We start from the raw sequence: 19,182 nt of genomic DNA, 5'->3' as shown, positions 1-19,182 counted from the left end.
GTGCAGAGAACTTCATCAAGATTAGCAATCCTGGGAAAGAAGTAGAAATGATTCCAAGAGTCTGATACTGACCTGAAAACTGATTTTGTACTGTTGATTGGAGGGATAATTATTAGCTAAGTCATCGGCTCCACTTTGAAGGAGTACCGTAGGAGTTTTTATATCAACCTGAATAGGGCGACACAAAGTGGTAATTTGAAGGGAGCTTGACACCTGATGGGGACTCAGTCACTGATGGGAGAATTGTTACCAAACTAATAGAATTACAGACATTGTGTAAGGCTATAGAGTTGGACTTGAGTTTGGTTAACATCGCCATGAGGCAACTTCTGGACAGGAAACTGGAGAAGGTTGCAGTTAGAATCTTGGGGGACACCATGGAACTGGGCAGTGCAGGAAGCAAAGTCATTGCACAGGACTCTGAGGCAATTCTATCTGTAGTAGGTCTCTCTGTGGTCAGGGGATGTCACCTCCAGCGTCCTCCATGATCACTTCCTCCCAGTGGCCAAAGAGCTGCTCCCTGAATAATGGCGCATGTTCCTCCTTCTGGAGGCATAGATTTGCAGCACAACAACATAAGCTGGTCCATCCATATGAGACTCTGCAGGTCCCACAATGCACTCCTGGTTCGCTTCAGCACCTGTAGATCTGGAGCAGGTACAAGTCATCCTCAGACCTAAAGGACTGGCCAAGGAAAGGAGGATATTGCCAAAGGGACAGCATGTGGAGGTGAAGGATTGATCCCTGGGGACAAATTCAGGAAGAAACGCCATCAGTGGTAATTCTCAAGCTATGAGAGGGGCCAGTTGAACAAACTGTAGCCCCTTTCAGGTGTGATAATTACATCATAGGTTGCAGAGATGTGCAGTGGTAGATGATATTTCTCAAAAGCACAAAAAATACCATTAGGAACATGTTAAGACCAGTCTTGTTTCTATAGCGTAAGTCAGAAAATTGGTTGGAGAGATGCATACACTAAGAAGGATAAACGTAATTCTGGGAGACTAAAATTCCATCCCTGGGATTCAGTTCCATGATCCTAGCTTGGACCTGCTTTCTGGGGTTAAAATCACTTTGGTGAACACTAAGTTATCTCATCTCTGAGAGGGTGAGTGGTAAGCGCTGACTGGTGGAACTGTTGCTTCCTTCTTCCATTCTACACAGCAACGGCCAGTTTGGCTTTCCTGTATGTTGCGGTCAAGCTCTACTGGCCAAATTTCCACACTGTTGGGTTGATCCTAGTGCTCTGACTCCACTGATGCAGCTTCGTAAGAGGTGCAGTTTGTTTTGGAGCAAGTCTTGAAACCATAGCCGATGCAAAAAAACCCAGATTTCATTGCAGCCTGCCAATAACACATCAAAATACAGCAGCTCCCAGTCCACTGTGCCCATAGCAATTCTTCAATCAGCAGCTAACAACCCAGCCTGCCAGCAATATGAACAAATAAATAGGGAATAGATGACACTAGTGAATCTGCAGATGCTGGAAATAAATAAAAACACAAAATGCTGGCAGAACTCAGCAGGTAGTCACTACCTCCTCCCATAGATGCTGTCTGGCCTGCTGAGTTCTGCCAGCATTTTGTGTTTTTATTAGGGAATAAATGAAACTACTCTGTCCTTTAAGTTCTCCATAATTTACAGATAGTGAGGGAGATGCACCATCAATAACTCTCGGAGACGGGAGGCGAGCGATAGGTTTTTATTAGCTGCAAACATGACCACAACATCTTAGAGACTGAGGGAGGAGTAATGCCTCCAATCGCCTTTATTCAGGGGTCTGTGGGAGGAGCCACAGAAGCAGTCAGCAGAGGGGCGTGTCCAGACAGGTATACACATCGTTTACCACAGAGGGATAGGCCCAGTCCATCAGAAGGGAAGCCCTCACCACCATTGAGCACATCTGCAAGGAGGGCTGCCACAAGCACCCATCATCAAGGACCTACCCCACCCTCTGGACCATGCTCTCTTTTCACTGTTGCCATCGGGAAGGAGGTCCCACACCACCAGGATCAGGAACAGCTATTTATTACCCTTCAACTATCAGGCTCCTGTCTTAGTGATAACTTCACTCACCTGGACTCTGACCAGATTTCACAAACTAGGGACTCAGAAACTCATGTTCTCAGTGTTACTGATTTATTATTTGTACAGATTGTTCCCTTTTGCACAATGGTTTTGTGTGGCTTTTCATTTATTCTACGCTACTGTGTTTGTTTAGTGAGGATGCCTGCAAAAATGGATCTCAGGGTAGTGTAAGGTGACCACGGTTCTTGATGCTTCCAACAAGGCGACAGACACCCTCTCAACACACAATCCTTCAGGAACCCGAGACATAATAAATACTAGAAAATGGAGCTGAAAAAAAACACCTGCTAGAGGAATTCAGCGGGCCAGGTGGTTTCGATGGAGGAAAATGAACGGTTAACTCGACCCCTGAAACGTTGACTATCCATTTCCCTCAACACGTGCTGCCTGACTCGCTGAGCTTCTTCGGCAGTAGTTTTTTTTTTGCATCTAAAGATCTGACGGTTTTACCAAGCCCGTCTCTCTCTTCTAACCTTCAGTGCGTGGCAGTCTGATCTTTCCTCATAAAGCAATCCACTCATTCATTGTATTGGGGCAGTAAACCCGTCTCAACTGCTTCCCACACAAAATGCTGGAGGAACTTAGCATCCACGGAAAAAAAAAAGTTCGAAGCATTTTGTGTGTGTTACTTGGGTTCTGCAGATTTTCTCTTGTTTGTGATCTAAACTGTTTCCAACGCCTAATATCCTTCCTTAACCAAGGCGACGGACACTGCACGTAGCACTCCAGAGGGAGCTGTCGTTGACTTTCGATGGACTTCGCCTTAAAGATTGCATAGTTTCACCTTTCCGCTTGTACACCTGGAGTGACGTCATGCTGAGTGACAGCGGCGAAATTGCGGAAGTTTCTTTGCTGAGCTGAGAGTTCGGGCGCTTCCCGCTCCCTGGAACCCTTCCCGGGAAAGTCGGCCGGGGGGTCTGAGGGATCTCGGCTCTTCCCGGGGGAGCTCAGCTGGGAAGCTGGTGTCGACCTTTTCCACCCAACTGCAAGCGGCGTCACCGAAAGTGAATGGAGCGTCAACACCAAAGTTGCAAAAAAAGGGATTTGTAACTCTATCTTGAAGGTAAAACTAGATTGCCTTTTATTTTCTGCTGAAGGGAACGAGTTTTCAACGGACACGCAGCGGAGCTGATAAAGTTGCCTGAGCATTTTGCAACAATTGCTTCAGGGTTGCAAAATGTCTTGCTGAGGTTAGCGCAAGTTGGAGGCGGAACTTTGTTCACAGGTGGCACGAACCTGCGCAGCCGGGCCGCTCTCCTTTCCCGGCCGGCGGAGCGGAGATAGCACTAACTTTAATTTGCATGGCTCATTTCATGTATAAATCAAAGCCTTATCGTTGAAAACCTGACTCTGGGCCACAAGGGCGAGGTAGTCGGTGAATGAGGTAGGGACGGAACGGCAGCTGAGTCAAACCCTGTATCAAATAAGAAAGAAGCCCTTTATTGGGGAAGGGTCTCAATGAGAAAAGAGACACCGGACGCTGAGATCTGGAACCGCACACACAAAGCTGGACGAACTTAATGCGTCAGGCGGCATTTGTGGAGGGAAATGGATTGTCAAGACCCTCTCTTGACTCCGGATGGAAGGTCTCGATCTGAAAAGTCGGCTGTCCATTCTTCTGCCTAGATGCTGCCTGACCTGCTGAGTTCCTCTAGCATTTTGCGTGTTGATTCTAAAGAGAAAGTGCAACTGCATTTATACAACTCGGCACTACCTCACCTCATAAAATACACTTCACGGAAACGTCATTGTCTACATCGAGTAGTTTACCAAAACAAATTTGCCTAAACCTTACCTATCCGTGTATCTGTCCAAATATCTTTTAAATGTTGTACTTGCCCCTATGTACATCTCAAAGCATTGTGTGAAAATGTATTTTTGAGGTAACTAGTTATTATGAAGTAACCTGGTGTGTGCTTTTAAAGCCCATGTTATGTTTTACTGATTAAAAAAAAACTTTTAAAAACCGAAAATGCCAGGAAACGTGGAATATAAAAATACAGAAAATGCTGAAAATTATTCAGGTTGAGCATCAACCAAAGACACTAACTGTTTCTCCACCAATGCTACCTGACCTGTGTGTTTTTAGCATTCTCATATTTTAATGTTCGGTGTTGGCTTTTGGATAAATCTCATCAGTAAGTAGACTTGGTGCTACTCGGATTCCGATGTGACCAGAACTGGGTCTTAGACTTGCCCAGAGGTTTGGTGTGTCCATGTAGGGCAGGGGAGTTGACGATCTCCTTCTGCCGTTACTCTGGCCTCACGAAACACCAGAGTCTAAACGTTTCAGCCCCGTACTGAAGCGCCTGCTGAGTCCTGAATGGCCCTGGCCCAGGTGTGGATGTTCTATTTCCTCGAGGTTGTTTCTGAGCATGATATTCAATCTTTTACTTCATCCATTTGCCATGGCAGAACTTGACATAGAGTGTCTACATCTTGTGCTGAGCATGCAAATGATGTGGCCTGCCCATTGGAGCTGGCCGAGCCTAACTAGGTTGAGAATATAGTCTTGGGTTCAGATTTTTGTTCACTTCTCCTGGAAGTGGACCAGGCAGATATTGTTGGATCAGCATGGGTGGTACTCGCCATCATTTTCGGGTCCCGTCTGTGACCTTTCCAAGTCCTGTGGATGTTTGTAGAGCAATACTGAAAGCTGGCACGTTCCAGGCTGCAGGAGTACGTGGTGAGAGATACACTGAAGCTGGGTGCAGCCACCACAAGGGCTTGGTGGGGGGAGGATTCTTCTGCTACTGGACAGGGAGGGCAAGTCCCTTAATTATTGTGGTAATGTATCACACCAGGAGGCCACATGAGCGGCAACAGTGCTATTGGTTTCAAGAAATGTCCTCCACCTCTATCTCGATCTCTGCTGTCCATGGACTCCTCTACTGCCTATGATGAGTTGGAGGAGCAACACCTCATATTCTGTCTGGGTAGCCTCAAAGATCAGGGCAAGAGCTTTAAATTTTTCCAACTTCTGGTAATTTCTCCCCCTCCTCTCTTTTTTCATTCACCACTCTAGTTATCCTCTCACCCCTTCTCCTCACCTGTCCATCGCTTCCCTCTGGTGCCCCTCCTCCTTCCCTTTCTTCCGTGGTATGCCTGCCTCTCATGTTAGATTCCTTCTTCCGCACTTCACCTCGTCCACCTATGCCCTTTCTTCAACCCCCCCACCCCTCACCCATTCTCACAGATCGCCTGTCAGCTTGTTCTCCCTCCACTACTCCCACCTTATTCTGGCTTCTCGACCCTTGCTTTCCAGTTCTGATGAAGGGTTTCAGCCTGAAACATCAACTGTTTATTCTCCTTGGTAGATGCTGCCTGACTTGCTGAGTCATTCAGGTAATTTGTGTGTGCTACTGAAGATCTTCAGCATCTGTAGAGTTACTTGTGCTTAGGACTAATCTTTATACTAGTTTTGAAGTCTTGATCATCAACCACCTTAGGTAGCCAAGTGCTGTTCTTGCGTGCAGAAAGCAATGGTGAGAATCATCATTGCTATCTCTTTTAATTGTGAGGTGGCTCTTGATATATTGGGACACCATGCTAGTGTCACAGTAAGCATGATGCTATAATAGCTTGGGATGTTAGATTTCAGAGTTCAATTCCAGCTCCACCTGTAGGAAGTTTCATGTCCTTGCTATGAGTGCAGGTGTTCTGGTTTCCCTCATCAGTCCAAAGATGTTCTGGTTAATTGGTCTTTGTAAATTGTCCTCTGATTAGTGTTGGGTTAAATAGAGATTGAAGCAAGGCTTTCCAGGCACAGATCTATGATCTCACGAGACTAATGGATGCCATCCGAATAGGTGGGTTGCTGGGCTGGAAGGGCCTGTTCACCACTGTATCTCGAAAACTAAAAAACATAAAATAGATATTCAGCGATTTCCAGAGTCTTGATTTGTGGCCTTTCTAGTGTGACTGTGGCATTGTGAAATAGGAACAGACATTCAGAGATCCTTTTGTTGGCTGATGTTGAAGGCTTGGGTGACCAAGTTGGCATTGACTGGGAGCTCAGACTCTGAACTTGCAGACACAAAAGTATTATCTCCGTACTACAGCTTAATGAGTAAAACTGTGGTGACAGCACATCTTTCCCTCCCCCCCACTTCTGCTTTCCACAGGGATCGCTCCCTACGCGACTCCCTTGTCCATTCGTCCCCCACTCATCCCTTCCCACCAATCTCCCTCCTGGCATTTATTCTTGTAAGTGGAACAAGTGCTACACCTGCCCTTACACTTCCTCCCTCACCTCCATTCAGGGCCCCAGACACTCCTTCCAGGTGAGGCGACACTTCACCTGTGAGTCGGCTGGTGTGGTATACTGCGTCCGGTGCTCCCGGTGCAGCCTTCTATATATTGGTGAGACACGATGCAGACTGGGAGACCATTTCGCTGAACACCTACGCTCTGTCCACCAGAGAAAGCAGGATCTCCCAGTGGCCACACATTTTAATTCCACATCCCATTCCCATTCTGATTTGTCCATCCATGGCCTCCTCTACTGTCAAGATGAAGCCACACTCAGGTTGGAGGAACAACACTTTATATACCGGCTGGGTAGCCTCCAACCTGACGGCATGAACATTGACTTCTCTAACTTCCGTTAATGTCCCTCCTCCCCTTCTTACCCCATCCCTGATGTATTTAGTTTTTCCCCCCTGTTTTTTTCCTCTCTCTGCCCAACACTGCTTGTTCTCCATCTCCCTCTGGTGCTCCCCTTTCCCTTTCTTTCTCCCTAGGCCTCCCGTCCCATGATCCTTTCCCTTCTCTAGCTCTCTATCCCTTTTGCCAATCACCTTTCTGGCTCTCAGCTTCACCCCACCCCCTCCGGTCTTCTATCATTTCGCATTTTCCCTCCCCCTCCTACCTTCAAATCTCCTACTAACTTTCCTTTCAGTTAGTTCTGATGAAGGGTCTCAGCCCGAAACGTTGACAGTGCTTCTCCCTATAGATGCTGCCTGGCCTGCTGTGTTCCACCAGCATTTTGTGTGTGTTGCTTGAATTTGCAGCATCTGCAGATTTCCTCGTGTCAGTTGAATAGTTTCCCATTTATTCTGCAGTTAAGCTTCACTCTGGGAAGTTTATTCAAGGTGACGTGCAGTATCACAGTGAGAAGGATTGAGAAAAGCGAGGGGCTAGAGATAGAGTTTTGCTTCACACCCACAAAGAGATTCTGTTGTAGATTTATTAGCTAGGTCATGCGTTCGAGCAAATGCAAGATGAAAGGGAGTCCCTCATGATTGATGGTGTAAAAGATATTGTGTCATCAATGCACATTGTGTATTGTTGCTGTCTCCTGGATTTCGAAGGTCAAAGTAAGTGTATTATCAAAATACATACTGTATATGTCACTAGATACTACCTTGAGATTCATTTTCTTGCAGATTTTCACAGGAAAACATTCACAAATGCAATAGAATCAAAAATACTATTCCTTATCAACTCCATGAGTTTTTCTTTTGAAGTTGACAAAGAAGATGGGGATTCGCAAGAGACATCACATAATAGGTCCAATTGGGGTGACCTCAGAGGGGTCTCCGTGCAGTTTGTCACAGGAAATGTCATTACCATCTCCTAAACCAGCAATAGGAAAACTGCTTTCATACACCCAGAGACAAAATGAATGCCATCTTCACCTATAGATGAAATATTGCTTGGGATAAAAGACAGAACACCCTGCTTTTTTAAGAAATAGTGTTGTGGCACCTTTTATGTCTATTTGAGAGATTAACTGGATCCTTGGCTTGATGTCCCATCTGAAAGCTGCACGCTCAGTGTGTAGCAGTGGAGTATTAGAGAAATGGTAAGGGTTGAGGGGTGGGAACAAAATTAAAAGTAAATAGATAGTAAGGTGGTTGAAATATCTTCACACAAGTGTTGTGAGGTTGGGCGGGCACATCAATGCTCACTACAGGACAATCTTTCAAAATGCAAGAATAGGTTGAGTTAAGATGAAAAGATATGGAAACTGCATGGATGAATGCGATTTGGACTATTTGCTGTTTCCCAAGCCGATGACTTGCCAACAAACTGTCTTATTCTGATTTTGTTCTCAACCTCCAAATACTGTTCAGAATCAGGTTCATTATCACTTAAATGTGTCATGAAATTTGTTATTGATTTGAAAATAACTTTTGAAGACGGATGTCTTTATCAGGGAGAAGTATTTGGTAACAACTTCATCTCTCGGGTCAGCCAGCTATAGGTTCAAGCCCCTGGCATATTGAAAAAAAGAGCAAAGCCAAGTCATTTCCTGCCGGATTTCTCATGTTCTTCGTAACGTGCTTTCTCCCCAAAGGCACAACCTCAGAACTTTCAGAAATCTTTCAAGAATTTCCATAGAACACTACAGCAGAGAAACAGGCCTTTTGGCCTTTCTTGGCTGTGCCAAACCATTTTTCTGCCTCGTCCCACTGACCTACACCTGGGCCATATCCCGCCAAACCCCTCTCATCCATATACGTGTCCAAGTTTTTCTTAAATGTCAAAAGTGAGCCCGCATTCACCACTTCGTCTGGCAGCTCATTCCACACTCCCACCACTCTCTGCGTGAAACCTTCCTTCAACCTTCTATTAGCATTTACCCAATGGAGCGCTCTTGAGCAATGGACATATAAACAGGTCTATCTTCGCAGTTGGAAATCACCTTTCGTAAAGCTCAGATTACCACTGAGCGGTGACTAGGGAATAATCGCCTGTATTTTTCTTTCCTTCACTGGGTTTCAAAAGTTACTGCTCTTTGAATGAAACTGAAATTAAAGTTAGGGCTTGCCACACCCTGACTTTGTAAAGCAATATTTTAATCATAACAACAGCTGTTGATCCCAGTCTGAAGTGACTTGATTGTTTACACCTTTGTCCCTGGAATCAAAAGGTTGTGAGTTCAACTTGCCCTCTCGCCTTGTGCCCAGAGTCTATGTTAAGACCTAAAAAAGAACTGCAAGGTTGGAGGCATTTGAGAAATTGACATTGAACGAAGCCTCATTCTGCCCTGTCAGGTGTACACGAAAGATGCAAAGGCACAGCTTGAGGAGCAGAGTGAAGATACAGGAGGTTCTCCTTGATGTAAAGATTAGCTTTATTTGTCACAAGTACATTGAAAAATACGGTGAAATGATTCATTTACATCAATGGCCAACACAGTCCAAGGATGTGCTGGGGCAGCCCCAAGTGTCACCATGTTTTTGCGTCAATGTAGTATGCCCACAACCGGAGCACCTGGAGGAAACCCATGTGGACATGAGGAGCGTGTTCAAGTTCCTTACAGTAAAAGGAATTGAATCCCGATTGCTGAAGCTGAAATCATTACGCTAAACCCTATGCTCCAGTGTTGCCCTACTAAACAATACCAGCTTGTTATCTGATTACAATAACTGCAATTAAAGTGCCTTTACGTCAAAATGAAAGTGTTGGTGACTGGTTTTTGGGAAGGCCATCTACAAATGCGAAAGTGACTTTGTTTCCTGTTGCACCCTATCCAGCCCACCAGGAGCATGCTGCAATTGGGAAAAATGGAGGTAAATTTTGAGGTGGTCTGGTCACATCTCCCTCACTTTGAGTGCCACATGAACACGGAAACTGTGAAAGCACAAACTATGTCTTGCTTGCCAAACTCGCTCTGTAAACATGTCGGGTCTTGAGTCGGTGATTGCCGTTGATCATTTGCAGGTTTCAGTTATTGGGACAGGCCAACTTCCACAAGCAGAATAGAAAGGAAAGCTTCTGTTTATACAGTACTGGTGTCATCCAGACTTCTCAAAGTCCTTTACAGTCAGTAAAGATTTTAAAATGCTGATACTATCATAACACAAGGAACTTGATTGTGACGGGCTTGCGTAGTGCACTTTTAGTGATGTTGAGGTATCACTGGTAACAGTCTGAGGATGAACCGGTTTGTAGTCGGGGCTATGTATAGTATGACCCTGAGATAGCCACCAAGACCACCCCTTCTTCCCTGATTTCCCCTTTATTATCTTGCAGCTCTACTCCTGCCCCAAGCGTCTCTACTGTTGAAATTTCCTTCTGAGTCTGAATCAGATTTATCATCACTGACGTGTTATAAAATTTGTGGCTTCTTGGCAGCAGTACAGTGCAAGACAGGGAAGGAAAAAACAAAGTTGCAATCAAGACTAGTAAGCGAGAAAGAGGAATAGCACGATGGTGTTCATGAACCATTTGGAAATCTGATAGCAGAGTGGGAAGACCCACACTCACTAAGACGCTGAGTGTGGGTCTTCAGGCTCATGTACCACCTCCTGATGGTAGCAATAAGAAGAGACCATGTTCTGGATAGTAAAGGTCTTTAATAGTGGATGCTACTTTCCTGAGGCATCGCCTTTTGAGTATGTCCTCAAAAGGAGAGGCTTGTGCCCATGCTGGAACTTGTAGTGCATTCAGTATTTCAGAAATATTGTAAATGTTTAATTAAGGATTCTTTGTTTACATAAATCGTTATGAGTTATAAGTAGGATGTATGTGAATGGCATAGGTCATTATGCCACCATGTCACTTGTGAGCACTTGACTTTGCTCCTGTGTTTTTTCTTTCAATTAATTTCTGGAGTTACAAAACATAACAGCGGTGACAAGAAAGTTTTAACGAACCCAAGATAGGGCATCAAGGGATATAGGGAGAAGGCAGGAGGTTACAGCTGAGGGGGAAGATGGATCAGCCATAATGAAATGGTGGAACAGAATTGATGGGTCAAATGGCCTAATTCTGCTCCTATATCTTATGGTCTTAAGGAAACCACTATCTACCTGTTGGACTGCAGGATATTTTTAGAAAGGGAGAGAGACATTTGATTTTTTTTTTAAAGAAGACAGCAAACAGCTGAAATTCTTGGATTCAGAGACAGTGAGTATTGGGTGATAATGATAACTTTTAAAACAGAAATGGCTGGCTACACCAGAAAGTTAGGCGCATTCAATTGCACAACAGATAACTAGATGATGTAAATTGAATGAATTGAGCAGTATTTTAAAGCAAAGGGAATAGCGGATGAGAAATGAGTGCCAGTTTTGCTGAGTGCATTGGGTGGAAAAGCATACAGTATGCTTCAAAATTTAAATTTATATAGTGTATATCTAGACTTTTGCACAATACTGTAGTAATTTTATATATTGCAAGTACTGCCACCACAAAAAGAAACATGACATATGAGAGTGATGATAGAAGATATCTTTGCAAACCTTTCTGGAGGAAAACACTTCAGCAAGGTGGACTTTGCTGAGGCTGACAGATGGAGATGGATGACAAAGAACATTTCCAAAATCTCAAAGCAATGCTGAAAAGTGTAGAAGATTATTAGCTCAGAGCATGACACAGCAAGTGGGAATTCTTTAACTCAAGCATCACTTACTGTGGTCTCACCATTGACGCACAAAGGTTACACAGGTGTGCTGAGAAAGTTCAAGCCTCAAGGCCAAAGCACATGTCACAGTTGTGGTCCTTTTTAGGATTGTGTATAACAGGTTCCTGACAAACCTGGCTACTGTGCTCCAGCCCTTGAGCTCGTTTACTACAGATCTGGAAGAAATGACACTGGGTGAAGCAGTGTGGCCTTTGAAAAGGTAAAGGAAATGATTACGCAACACACACATTATGATCCACAGCATCCAGTGAAGCTTGCCTGTGACGACTCGTCTACAGGTGCAATTGTGTCACATGTAATGAGTGATGGAAGGGAATGCCCCATAGCTTTTGTGTCCCATTCCCTTAGCGCTGCAGAGAAAATTTCCACATAGGTCGACAGAGAGGCCTTGAGTCTGATTTGGGATGTAAAACATTTCACCCAGTACTTACACAGGGGAATTTGCCCTCATTTCAGACCGTCAACCACTGGTGTCCATTTTCAATCCATAGAAAGGTGTTTCACTAGCAGCAACAACATGAAAGCAGTGATGAGCTCTGTTTCTTGGAGAAATGTCCAGTTCCCCCAACTTTATCAGTGCCGGGATGAACTTGCCCTTGACAGGTTGCCTGATGTGGGGATTGAGAGTTGTACCATCCAAGCTGAGAGCTGAAGTGTTGGAGGAGCTAAGTGCCGGTCACCTAGATGAGGTCAAAATGAAAGCATTGGTTCTAAGCTTTGCCTGGTGGCCTGGGTAGCTCAGAAGATCAAGCAGATGGCCATGCTCTGTATGGGATGCCAGCATGTCCGGAAGAGCCTCTTCATCCCTGGGAATGGCCTACATTGCCCTAGCAGAAGATTCATGTGGATTTTGCTGGACTATTCATGAGCACAGATTTTTTTTGGTTATAGCGGATGCAGCTACAGAGTGGCCTGAAGTGTTCCTAATAGCCTTCACTACAGCCACACTGCAAATGTTGTTGGGAACTCTCTTCTCAAAGATCGGTGTTCCAGATCATTTAGTCAGTGACAATGGGCCACAGTTTGGTGCGGAACAGTTTCAGTCATTCCAGACAATGAACGGTATAAGTCGTATTCCATCTGCACTGCACCGCCCAGCTACAAATGGCTGGGCAGAAAGCTTTGATTTTAAGAACACACTGTGAGCGATGCCAGTAGAGCACGCTACGTTAACACCGTTTGAATCAGAAGCTTCCCAATTTCCTCCTGGCATGCCGTAATCCAGCACGCTCCACAGCCAACAACTCACCAGCTACGCTCTTCATGGGTCTTCATGTGCTCATGCTTGGATCTCCTGAAACCCGGTCTCAGATGGAATATGCAGTACAAGCAGCTGAGACAAATTCAGGGCTCCTCAATCAAGGAGGTTCTACGTTTCACTCCCAGACAAGCAGTTGTGAGGAGGGACTACAGAGGTGGGTACTTGGCAGGATTAAGGAAAGAACTGGACCACTCTCCGGCACGGTGGAGTTTGCACCTTATGTCCTTTGGAGGCAGCACATTGAATCAGTTGAGGAGGGCAGTGCAATTGGTAGGGAAGAAAGGTGGCCAGAGCTGTCAGGACCACTTCCTGCAGTCCCAGAGTCAACTCCTACCACTACCACTACGAGCCTGAGATTATTTCACAACCACCTTCCAAACAAAGTGACTCCCCTTGTCAGAAAAGACGTTATCCCAGTAAAGTATGAAATCCTCCACAACAATTAAATCTTTGGGTTGGAATGGGGACAATTAAAAATTTACTGTGCTGCGGATGTCTATAGTAGTTGTATTACATAGTATACTGTGTGAGTGTATTCACTACTTCAGTAATATTTGAGTGATATTGTAAATATCTTGTTTGATTAAGCATCTTTGTTTACAATATTCATTTTGTGTCGTCTGTAGGAAGTATGTGAATGGCAAACATCATTATGCCACCATGTCACCTTCTTAAAATAAAAAGAGAGGAAAAATTCAGTAGGCAAGTATCTTGGCTCCTGTGTTTTTCTCTCAATTAGTTTCTGTAGTTACAAAACTTATCAGAGCTGGGAGAGTCTGCAACTCCCTCAGCCTCTTCCGATGATGCAGGCTGGAGCCTCCGTACCGGGTGGTGATGCAACCCAACAGGATGACTCTCCACCGTGTATCTGTAGACATTTGCTAGAGTATAGGCTACCTTCAGGCCTGACTATTTCAACACTTGTCTCCCACCATCATAGACCCCAACCCCTCTCCTTCCTCACTTCCTTATCATCGGTACTTTCTTGTATACGGTGACTGGGCTTCGGGTGAAGACATTTAACAAGTTCACACCAAGTGGAGCCTCCCTATCGATCTGTGAATATGAGACGTGTTTGAACCAAAAAAAAAGAACTTTTTTATGCGTTATCTGCCATAAAATCTGATGATGAGAGACGTATAGTCAGAGTAGGTTGTCAAAACATTTTTTCCCCAGGGCGGAAACATTAAATGCTAGAGGACATAGATTTGAGGTGAGAGAGGAATAGTTTAAAGGAAGCTTTGCAAGACAATTTTTTTAACCAAAAGGATGGTAGTTGCTTGGAATACACTTCCAGTCGAGGTGGTACAGGCAAATAGAACAGCAATGTTTAGGAGGCATTTAGACAGACATATGAACAGGCACAAAATAGAGGGATATAGAGCCTGTGCTGGTCAGGTAGAATTATGGTTGATGCAAGCATGATGCAGCAAAGGGCTTGTTTCTTGGGACGTTAAATGAAATCATCAACGATAATAATTATCACCGGGCTTGGTTTGTCCTAAAACTTCTGTAATTGGGCCACGTGTGGCCAATGATGAAATGAATCTGTTTGGAGCACCTTTGATTCAATACACTTAATTGGTTCTGACAAATGTGACAACCACCTTGGGAGTTCCACCTATGCTCCCACCTTCCCCTCCAATCAGATTCCATCAACCTCGGCCCCTTTTTTCCTCCATCTACCATCTCCCAGCTTCTATTGCTCTTCCACCTTTCCCACCATATCCACCTATCACTCCTCCTCGGATGTTTACTTGGCCCTCGCTCCAGCTCTGGTAGTCCTGATGCCATTTCCTGAGTTGATAAACCTGGATTACGTAACTTATGAAGTTTCTCATTCATCCTTTCCCCTTCATTTTTTTTTTGTACTGGTGATCTATCTATCTTTCAGTCCCTATAAAGGATCTTGATCCAAAACACTGACATTACAATTCCCTCCACAGATGCTGCCTGACCCACTGAGTTCCTCCAACACCTTGTTGCTTTTTTTTTCACTTCAGATTCCAGCATCTGCAGTGTCTTGAGTGTTTCTGAGTGTTCTGCTAGCTGAAGAAATCTGTTAGTAGTAGTTAAGGAAAAAAGGCCAACCTCTTAACCTCTCCCAAACTGTTTTAAAAAAAACTGATTGCCATCATTCCTGGTGGTCCTAACAGCCAGTCTACTAATGATGTTGGCTGTCTATTTGATTGCTGAAGGTTGCACATTTGAATGAAATACTGTTCTTTATTTCCTGCTGTTCAAAGCATAGGCCATAGGAAAACAAAAGCCATCCAGTCTGAACAGACATTGCAAACTCGTGTTTTCTTGGCCCTTGTTCCAACTCTGGTAGGTCTGACGCCATTTGCAGAGTTGGTAAACTCTGGTCTAGGTGAGATTAAATTCAGAGCTAAATTCTTCTCCCGCTTCTCTCCCCCCCCCCCCCCCCCAGTTCCTTTTTAAGCTGCTGCAACCCTTAAAAGACGCAAAACTGGCCGTACAGGCAATTGGATTGCCAGTATACGTCAGCCAGGTGAAGCAAAGCCTTTGACTCCCCTAAATGTCAAAGTAAATTTACTATCAAAGTACATATTTGTCACTATACACAACCTTGGGATTCATTTTCTTCTGGGCATACTAGACAAATCCATAATAGAATAATAACCACAATAGGATCAGTGAAAGACTGTACCAATTGGATGTACAACCAGTGTGCAAAAGACAACAAACTGTGCAAATACAAAAAGAAAGTAATAATAATAAACGAGAAAACAATAAATATTTAAAGTATGAGATGAAGAGTCCTTGAAAGTGAGTCCATATGTTGTGGGAACATTTCAATGAAGGGGCGAGTGAAGTTATCACCTTTGGTTCAAGGGCCTGATGACTGAGGGGTAATAACTGTTCCTGAACCTGATAGTGTGAGTTCTAAGGCTCCTGTACTTTCTTTCTGATGGCAATAGTGAGAAAAGTGTATGACCTGGGTGGTGGGCATCCCTGATGATGGATGCTGCTTTCCTGGGACAACGCTCTGTGTAGATGTTTTCAATGGTGGGAAGGGCTCTACCCATGATGGACTGGGCCATATCCACTACTTCTTGTCAGATTTTCCATTCAAGGGCATTAGTGTTGCCATAGCAGGCTGTGATGCAACCAGTCAATATTCTTTCCACCACACATTGGTAGAAGTTTGTCAAAGTTTTAGATGTCATGCTAATTCTACACAAACGTCTAAGGAAGAAGAAGCACTGCCATGCTTTCTTCATAATTGCACTTGCATGCTGGACTCAGGAAATGTCCTCTGAAATGATAACACCAAGGAAATTAGAAGTTGCTGACCCTCTGCACTCTGACCCTCCAATGAGGGCTGGCTTATGGACCTCTGGTTCCCTTCTCCTGAAGTCAATAATCAGCTCCGTGCGCTGACATGGAGTGAGAAATGGTTGTTATGACACCACTTAGTCAGATTTTCATTCTCTCGCCTATATGCTGATTCGTCAATGGCAGTGGTGTCATCAGCAAACTTGAAAATGGCATTGAAGCTCTGCATAAGTGTAAAAGGAGTAGAGCAGGGCAATAAGTACACGGTCTTTTGGTGCCCTGGTGGTGATGGAGATTGTGGAGGAGATGTTGGTGCCAATCCAAACTGACTGGGGTCTGCAGGTGAGGAAATTGAGGATCCAATTCCATGAGGAGGTATTGAGGCTAAAGTCTTGAAGCTTATTGATTAGTTTGAAGGGATTGTGCCAAGCTATAGTCAACAAGGAGCATCCTGATAAATGCATTTTTGCTCTGCAAATATTCCAGGGTTGAGTGAATGGCCAATGAAGTGGCATCTGCTGTGGACCTGTTGTGCCATAGGCAACTTGGAACAGATCCAAGCTGTTTCTCAGGCAGGAGTTGATATGTTTCATCACCATCCTCTCTAAACACTTCATCACTGTGTTTTTAAATGTTGCTGAATGATGGTCATTGAGGCAGATCACCATGTTCTTCTCAGCCATCGGTATAAATGAGGTCTGATTGAGCATGTGGGTACCTCAGACTACTGAAGCAAGAGGTAAAAGGTCTCAGTGAATGTTCCAGCCAGTTGATCAACACGGGTCTTTAGTATGTGGTCAGGCGTCCCATCTAAGCCAGATGCTTTTCGTGGGTTCACACTCCTGAAGAGTGCTTGCACATTGGCCTCAGAGCACAGGAACATCTGGGCATGTAGGAGTTGGTGATGGTTCCTCTATGTGTTGATGGTCAAAGTGAGAATAGAAGGCATTGAACTCATCTGGAAGTGAATCCCTGTTGTCGCCTACGTTGCTTGATTTTACTTTATCAGAGATGACAGCATTCACGTCCTGCCACAACATTCGAGTATCCTTCATTGATTCAGGTTTAGTCTGGATTTGCCACTTCGCCCATGAGAGGGCTTTCTGAGATCATACCCGGACCTCTTGTAACGTTCGTGATCACCAGACTTCAATACCTCTAATCTGGCCCTCAGTGGATTGCAGATCTCATGGTTCATCCAGGGCTTCTGGTTGGGGAAGACTCTGAATGATTTTGTGGAGATACATTCATCTGCAACTGTTAATAAAGTCCATGGCAACCATGATGTATTCATTCAGGTCCACAGATGAGTATTGAACACGGCCAGTGCACTGACTTGAAGAAACCCCACAGCCACTCCTATGCTTCCCACGACCACCTTTTAGTTGCCCTAACCTCTGGATCTTTGCTCTTTAGCCTCTGCCTGTATGCAGGTAGGAGAGGGACAACTACGGGATAAGATTTACTGAAATGCAGTTGGGGTACGGATTGGTAGGCATTCATTATCTTAGTATAACAGTGGTCTGGTATGTTGGGACCTCTGGTGTTATAGGTTATAAGCCGAAGGTAATTGGGCAGGATTTTCTTCAAACAAGCCTGGTTGAAGTCCCCAACTCTAATTCTGTTCATAGTCAGGGACTATGAATATCAGTCTGTTCCAGTCTGCCAGTGACCAGAATTTTGACGAATGGGAGGCTAAGGGTGCAGAATTAACTCAAACTGAGATGAGAAGGCCAACACCAAACCTCCCACCCCAAGAAGGACAAAACAGTATTTAGTTGATTGATAATTCCCAGCAACACTTACTCTCTGACAGAGAAGATCTGAATGTCAGCGGTAGCCTTTGACTCTGTGGGTGTCTTCCAGCTAAAAATGCTCTTTTTGTTTCTGCAAAGTTTAAAGTGTCGTGGACACCCACTTCTGTCATGTAAATTGCAGTCCAGGAGAAAACTCTGAGCTTGAAGAGGTCAGTAAACCTACCCAAGCCCGAATTCACAAAACTTATTTGTATTTTGCAATCAGTGAACTAGACGTCACCTGATTCCTTCCACAGTTTTAATTTGTTTAAAGATCGTAAGTCAAAAGGCCGGTGTTTATTAACCCTTTGCATTCCAAGCTGTTAAATGTCGTGGATGATCACAAAGAGTGTTTCAGAAACTCAGCTGTAACAAAGAGATGGGGACACCGGGATTGTAGATCGTTGAACCCAGAGCCAAAAGCGAACACCAGGAGGAGTTCAGCGAATTGAGCAGTGTCTGTGGAGGCAAAGTGATAGTTGAGGTCTCGGGTCAAATCCTGCATCAGGACTTGATAGTCATCTGCAAAATCCTACAAAAAGTAGTGGATATGGCCCAGTTCATCACAGGTAAAGCCCTCCCCACCATTGAGCACCATTGAAACGCTGGCACAGTGATCCATCATCAAGGACCCTCACTGCCCATGACATGTTCTCTTCTTGCTGCTGCCATCAGGAGGAAGGTACAGGAGCTTCAGTCCTCACACCACCAGGTTCAGGAACAGTTATTACCCTTCAACCATCAGGGTCTTGAACCAGAGAGGGTAACTTCACTCAGCTTTACTCCCCCTATCACTGAACTGTTCCCACAACCATTAGTCTCTGTTTCAAGGACCCTTCACCTCATGTTGTCAATATTTATTGCTTAGTAATTTATTAATATTACTTTCATTTTGTATTTGCACATTTTGCAGTCATTTGCACACTGGTTGAACGCCCATGTTGGTGTGGTCATTCATTGATTTTGTTATGGTTGTTATTCTATGGATTTCTAAAGTATGCCTGCAAAATGGTGAATCAGGATTATATATGGTTGACATATATGTACTTTGATAATTAATCTACTTAGAACTATTGATCTAACCCTTTGTCTCCACAGATGCAGAGGTACTCTAGCAATTTCTCTTTTTGCTGTAACAAGGTGTTTCCTGGTTGTGAAACCACAGCTTTGTCACTCAGTAAGCCGCTGACTCATGCCACAGAAGGCAGGCTCACAGGGCTGCAATCACCTCACCTAAAAACCAAGCTCCACGTTTAAGTTTCAGCAAGCTGTTTGCCTGCTGTGGCCATCAGAGCTCCCATCTGCTGGCATCTTCTCCAGGAAGAGTTGCCAAAGAGTAATCCGGATCAGAGGTAACAGGA

General features: G+C 44.5%; 1 protein-coding gene across 1 annotated transcript in view; it reads left to right on the top strand.

Annotated features, from left to right (window-relative positions):
* The first annotated feature begins 2,914 nt into the window (after positions 1-2,914).
* Positions 2,915-19,182, top strand: part of arhgef16 (Rho guanine nucleotide exchange factor (GEF) 16) — a 62,247-nt gene continuing 45,979 nt past the window's right edge. Inside the window, exon 1 of the mRNA XM_059952180.1 lies at positions 2,915-3,151. The gene's annotated coding sequence lies outside the window, so the exon portion shown is untranslated. The remainder of the gene's footprint in view (positions 3,152-19,182) is intronic.

The sequence above is a fragment of the Hypanus sabinus genome, chromosome 27 (assembly GCF_030144855.1).
Source record: "Hypanus sabinus isolate sHypSab1 chromosome 27, sHypSab1.hap1, whole genome shotgun sequence".
In the NCBI taxonomy this organism is placed as follows: domain Eukaryota; kingdom Metazoa; phylum Chordata; class Chondrichthyes; order Myliobatiformes; family Dasyatidae; genus Hypanus; species Hypanus sabinus.
This window is presented reverse-complemented; position numbering and strand designations above follow the sequence as displayed.